This window comes from Rhineura floridana, chromosome 10 (assembly GCF_030035675.1).
Source record: "Rhineura floridana isolate rRhiFlo1 chromosome 10, rRhiFlo1.hap2, whole genome shotgun sequence".
NCBI classification, from domain to species: Eukaryota; Metazoa; Chordata; class Lepidosauria; order Squamata; family Rhineuridae; genus Rhineura; species Rhineura floridana.
In genome coordinates, this window is record NC_084489.1 from 8,739,281 (window position 1) to 8,746,029 (window position 6,749).

The 6,749-nt window shown below is 40.3% G+C and overlaps 1 pseudogene; it reads right to left on the minus strand.

Moving 5' to 3' along the window:
- Positions 1 to 470: 470 nt before the first annotated feature.
- LOC133365500 (digestive cysteine proteinase 1-like) lies at positions 471 to 1,637 on the minus strand (annotated as a pseudogene).
- Positions 1,638 to 6,749: the final 5,112 nt, after the last annotated feature.

The window sequence follows — 6,749 nt, forward strand, 5'->3', positions numbered from 1 at the left end:
CAAAGCAGGCACAGTCAGTGTATACAGAACTTAGGAAAGGAATTGCCCAAAAAAACCCACAATTGTAGAGCTTGGAAAAGTTACTTTTTTGAACTACAACTCCCATCAGCCCAATCCAGTGGCCATGCTGGCTGGGGCTGATGGGAGTTGTAGTTCAAAAAATTAACTTTTCCAAGCTCTGCACAATTGCATAATCTCCTGATGCTGTTGGGGGGTGGGAGTTAAAGCTTCATGGCAAATCTCCAGGCTGCAATCCAGACGACTATCATTCTATTTTATTTTATTCTCATTTAGATATTGATATCCCACTTTTCAATTCCCTGGGTCTCTTTCAGTTGTATGACTATACTTCCAGTACATGAAAAAAAATAACATGAAGTTTAGGAGATGGGTAATCCAGATGCAGAGCAAAAATGTGGGCTGAGTCATCTTTGAGATTACCTAAAGGAGTTGGCCACAGTGTGGTCCAGTCATGCTATAACTGGGAATTTAGCACCAGTAGCTACTCCACACATGTTATCTTTCATGAACATGACCAATGTAGCTGACATTTCCCCCATATGTCAACCAGGAATTCTTGGCAAGCCAGTAAAGTTCTCCTTGGAAAACACTGTAGCCTACAGCCAGGGCTCATGATTCAGCCTGTGTCTCTTGTTTTGGCCTTTGGACTCACATAATAGATGTCACTGAAATAGAAGAAGGTTCTGTGGGAGGTGTCAATACTAAGGGACACAGGGTCACACTTATAGACAGCAGCCTTGAGAGCTGTAATGTTTTCAGAGGTGATACTGACATAACCTGAATATTAGCCCACAGGCTCAATTTGGTTGCTACCATTTTGGCCTTTGTACGTTCCACAGGACTCAGTGCTGGCAATGCCACCATGCTCCAGGACCCATTTGAACACTTGGTATTCCTCCCCACCTCCCCATTCCTCCTTCTGAAAGCTTGAGCAATAGTCAGTGAGGATTTCTTGAGACAGTGGGATGACCTTCCACTACTTCAGGGGTAGAAAAAATCTGGTAGAAAGCATACATCGCCTGGTCCTTGACTAGAGTCACTGCACCATACAACCACCAATCCAAGCTCTCTGTCTGGATGAGGCCCACAAACAGTGCCTTCCTTTATTGGGTGTTGGATTCTTGAGCTTCCTGCTCATCAAGACCATTTCCTGTTGGGTGATGTCAGCCAAGTAGTTCAGGTCCAACTTGAAGGAGAAATTGTCTAGGTTTTGAGTGGACAAACCTTATGATGTGGAGGTTTTTGAGTGGATAAATCTCATGATGTGGGTGGAAGTGTACTTTTATTTTCACTCACTGGTGTAGGTCTTTCCAAACAGGTAGCTTTGTTTTGTTTAGTAATAGTAGAACAGCAGGTGGGCCTGGTACTCAGAGCCAGTGCCAGAGGATGGTCAGGTTGGGCCCTGTCTAAGGGCCCCTGCAGCCCAGAGGGACCCCTAAAGACCCCCTCCTTAGGGTGAGAGGGTAGCAGTCCCGTTCTATGATCTGCGGTTGTGGTGGCTCCCAACCCTGCTGTGGATCAAGGAGAGGGAGCTCCCAGGCACCCCTCCATAGGGATAGTGTGGGCTTCAATAAGCTTCAATAAGCTTGCACACATGCCCCACCTACCTCTTCCATCACTGTGAATGTCGTGTGTGCTACGCACGCATGACTGCCATCAACCAAAATGGCAGTGGGACTTCCCTAAGGGGCTGATGTCCTTATCTCCAACTTGGTTAATGGTAGGCATGCTCATGGCCCAGGGCCCAGTCATGCTTGGCACCGGCCCTGCTGGTACTCTTGTCCCCTGGCAAAATCTAACATGAGGTTTGGCATGATGTTGTGCACTGCAGAGTCACATGGCAATTGGTCATTTAATTTTGTTTTCTTTGTCTTCAGGACAAAGTCAGAAGCTAGGAAGGACAGGCCTGTAGCCAGCCTAAACGTTCAGAAGGGGGGAAGTAGGGGAGAATTTTTTTCAGTATTTTTTTTTGTAAAAAATTTAAGGGGCACAGAAAAAGCATGAGGGGGCTAGACCCCTTCCCCCCTGCAGCAAAGGATAAATGTTGTACATTATGCTCCAAGCACACACAAAACATTTGCAGGTGCTGGAGCACCTGCTACTGCTTCCATCACCTTCCCCTGCTCCCCAAGGACCCTGAAAGCTTACTTGGGGCAGGAGAAGGTGGGTCATGGTAGAATTTATTTTCCCACTGAGGAATGTATGGGGCCACTCCTCCTAGCATTTCTGTTCAAAAGTGACACTATTTGCATCAATTCTGCTGTTGGAGACTATGAGCAGGGCCGAGGGATGGGGGGGGGATTCAAAATTCAGTTCACATTTAAAGGTGAACTTATCTAACTCACGCTTTCCAAAACAATATGCAAATTGAGACACAGTCATCCTTCAAAATTTGCACTTCTTCAAATTTTGCAGTGCAGTTCTTTAGCCAAGCAGTGTGGACATAAATGCATATCCTGGGGTAAAATGTGCATATAAATGTGTATACTAATGAAAAATAGCATACAAAATGCATTAGGGACAGTTGCTTTGAAAAATATGCCCAATTTATTCTTCTGTACGGTCTAAATTCCTCCATTCTTCCATCAAATGGTTTTCTAATAGTCCCCCTGTGAGGTTGATAGAACAGTTTTTAAATGGTACAAACAGGAACCTTACAATAGCTGTGGCTAAATTTATTTACGCAGCCCAAACTATATGAACCAACCTTGTACCCTGAACAGATATTGCAAGCCTACGTTTGATGTTTCTTGTAACCCTGAAGAGTTTTAGTTTCTTTTAATTTGTTGTTATTTTAAATATCTATTCGACTATTCCTTTTTTGTAACTAATCTTGTTGTATGGGTCTTTGACCGCAAATAAACATTTATTGATTGCTTTGAAAAATGTGTATATTAGGAGAAATCAGCACTAAAATGCTGATGAATTTTCATGAGTTTTTTAAAAAAATGTAAACTAAAGGTGGAAATGTGGAGAACTGAGTTTAATATTGGAAAAGTAAGAAACTGAGAGAGAACAAAATTGACATATTTGCCCATCCCTAGCAGGACTCCATTTGACTTGCACCTCCTGGTGCGTAATTTTCAATTACTTGTGACATCTCTACCCACAAGCCTGGAGCAATTCCCCCCTTCCCCACCACACACGTACACAATCCTAGTTCCTTCCTGCTGTTTTGCCCCAGCTGTCACCCAATTGACTGACTCACCCCAAAATTTTGCAATCCACTTATGTCTCATAACATTTGGCAGTCTCTGGGCCAGACATTCATCCTCTCTACTCTCCGCAACTGATTCTGCAAGCAAACATTGTGGTGTACTCTTCCATTCCCTTTTTGTGTTGCGTTTTTTAGCATCACAAAAACTAGTCTTAGAAATCTCAGATATGTGAGTTCCCTTCTTGACATTTATAACCTGACATTTATAAAAATATACGTAGCTGTGCTTGTGCCAAGTTAACAGATGTCCTGGAATCAAATGCCCAAGGCAGCAGCAGATTCTGTCTAACTTTCTGTGTGTACAAATGTACTTTAGAAAACAAAAGCCAAAATAAATAAATAAATATTAGGATATTGTCATACCATTAACACAATGTGTTTTCCTATAAAATTCAGTATAATCAACTGCGTGTTTAATATTAAAAGCAACACAGCTTTTAAGCACCTAAATATAGACTCTGGATGAAATTCACATCCTACTGAAAGTTAGCAGCAAAACTGTCATTGATTTACATGGCTCTGAATTGCATATTTGGAATCCCAACATTTATTGTCTATGATTATTTTTATCCTCAGCTCTGTATTTGTAATATTCTCCCATCCCCTAAATAACAAAAGTTGGTAGCTCCGTTGTGAACCACAACTTCACATACTCTGGCAAACAGAAATACAACTGAAATAAATACATTTTTATTGTATTTTTAATGATAGATGTTCGTATGTCAATGCATGTGTAATTGGTTTTTACATTTGTAAACTCCTTAGAAGCCTATTTTGTGATTAAGCAATATAGGAATTTAATGATGATGATGATGTAGCAAATAACCTGTGGCCATCTAACTGATTTCCATTGTACCATTATGGCCCTCTTTGCTGGGCCAAATGTTTATTCCTCTATTAAGCTCCAAGTTGTACACAGAATAAATACACTGAGGTTCTGAGAAAAAAGAGACATTTTAAACAGGGTTGATGGGGCCCACAGCAAATTATATTGAACTTCTTAAAAAAAACAAAACACTTTTTTGTAGCCTGGCACTGAGCGGCTTACAGCCACCATCTTAGATTTGGCCCAATGCCCCTGTAAGTTAAGTAATAGCAGAGTTCTGTATGGGGAGGGGTTGGAGGGGGGATGATGGCTGCAACAATTTATCATTTTTTGGGGGGAGGGAGAAGATGGCCTCTGTAAAACAAAATGGTGGTCCCCCTAAAAGGTAACTTTTTAAAAAATGGGGTCAGAGCAGGTATCAGGGATGAATCCTTCCTTCTAGAGCTCCAGAGGCATCATAAATCTTGTGGTGATGCACAGCCTGATTTAAATGTAAGGACAGGCCAACTCTGCTGAAATTTCTAGTGTAACCATTTCTGAATAATGATTGTCAACATAACTTTGTGTACCATACTCCTTTTATCCTTTGAAGTTGAATTCCTTATGGGAAAGCTTTAATTTGCAATGGATGGTCTGCTGCTTTGTTTTTAGTAATTTTTATTTTTTGTGTGTTAGACATATTTTGCATATTGATAGTTTTATCTTTTATTGTTCACTGCTTTGGATTTTATATGAAAAATGGTAGAACGACGATAAACAACAATAGTTTACAAGTGACCTTTTATATCAGATGTTTGTTAAATATAGAACAGTGAATATTTTGGTACAGAATTCCATTCTGGACTACTTATGGACATATTCAGTAATAGGCAAAAAACCTTGCGGTTTAAGAACATATCCAACAGATATTTCTATCAAACTTTGAAAAGCAGGGAAATTGGGCAGCTGTAGTGAATGCACCAGGGGTGCAGGAGACCTGATCTCCTCTCTGAGATACTGTACTGCCCTACAAATTTGTAAAAATGCAAACACAATTTGGGTTGGTCCTTCACAGTCCAATCCACTTCCTGTGTAGCTTGGAAGGATTTCTTAAATTGTCTTCTTTTTAATTTGTGACATGACAGACAATCATAGCCTCCATTTAAAGAATGATAGCTTGTTTTAAGAACATGAACAATGTAAGAATAGGACCCTCTGGAAAGTTCTGTGAATAAGGCAGGGCAAAAGCCTCATCTTGAAGTCTGCTCATTCAAGACTTTCTCTGACTGAGGGTGGATTTTTCATTATCACAATCACCCTGTCATTATTTATGTGATCCTGAAAAACACAGCCTCTATATATGACAATTGAAGAGTTAAATAATAGAACTTTGTATTACGGGCTAGAGTTAGAGTCCACTCCTTGGACTTTCCTTTGCTCTGCTTTTCATTTTCATTGTCATTAGTGCTATCTACCCTGCCAGCAATAAAGAAGCATGTTTGTTGGCTGCAGTAAGAAGTAACAGTTTGTTTATTCTGCAGTTATTATAATGAGTAGAGCAGGATTGGGTACCTATTGCTAAAGGGTGAAATAAAGAGACAACTTAAAGTGATCTGAAAAAAAATTCTACTCTAAGTTATCCTTTACTCTTTTGAAGCATTCACTATACTCGCAATAGAGTTGCCAGGTCAGAAGAATCCCAAACTCTGAGATATTGGGGCGGGCCTGAGTGATGTCACAGGGCAGGGCTAAGTGATGTCATTAAGCATGATACATTAAACATCAACCACAGTTGCTTGGCACATACAATTAAAATAAAAACATTTCTCTGGTTGGAAATAAAGATAGAAATTTTGGCTAAAAGATGGAGCCTGGGTAGGGAACATTTAATCTAACCTACTTGCTTCTGGCAAGAAGGGTTTAAGTGCCCTCAGGCCAGGCCACTCACCAGAAGCCCATTGTAAGAAGAAAGGAGCCTAGTGTTGTCAAGATGTTAGATGGGAGTACTCAGGTTTGAAGATGGATGCCCCTGAAGGATGCAATTCTAAACACACTTACTAAGGGACTAAGCCCCTTGGAACTCAATAGGACTTAATTCTGAGTAGATATGGTTTGGATTGTGTTGTTGGTAAAGCTTGACTAGGGATCATCTGCAAAGATATCCATATCCAAGCAGGGTTGGCAACCCCCTGCCTGGAATGCCCTGCCCCTGCCTTTTTACATGGCTGCTCTGAATTTCTTTACAGATTTGACCCTTCACTTCAGAAAGGGGTCTGAGAAATGAGTGAGAGTAAGAAGATTCTCCACTCTTTTCTGTCTGTCCTGTGGACTGTTATAAACTCACTTTGACAGCCAACCCAATTCCAGTGAATAATAATTGAAAGAAAACACGTTTTTGGTGCTTCCTGAAGATCTTCCTCTTTCAAAAAATCTTTTAAGTAGAGAACTTATCCCAGTTGGCAACTGTGTTGGAATTGCTTTTTAATATTTTAAAGCTTTTTTAAAAAAGATATTTTTAAAGATGTTTTGTTTTAATATGTTTTTAGGGATGTTTTGTTTTAATATATTTTAAAGTTTGTTTTTATGAAGTTTTAGAGTGTTTTTAGTGCTTTTGTTTGTTGCCCTGGGCTCCTACTAGGAGGAAGGGATATAAATCTAATTAACAACAACAACAACATGGTTTGGTCTGCCTTTACAGACAGATGC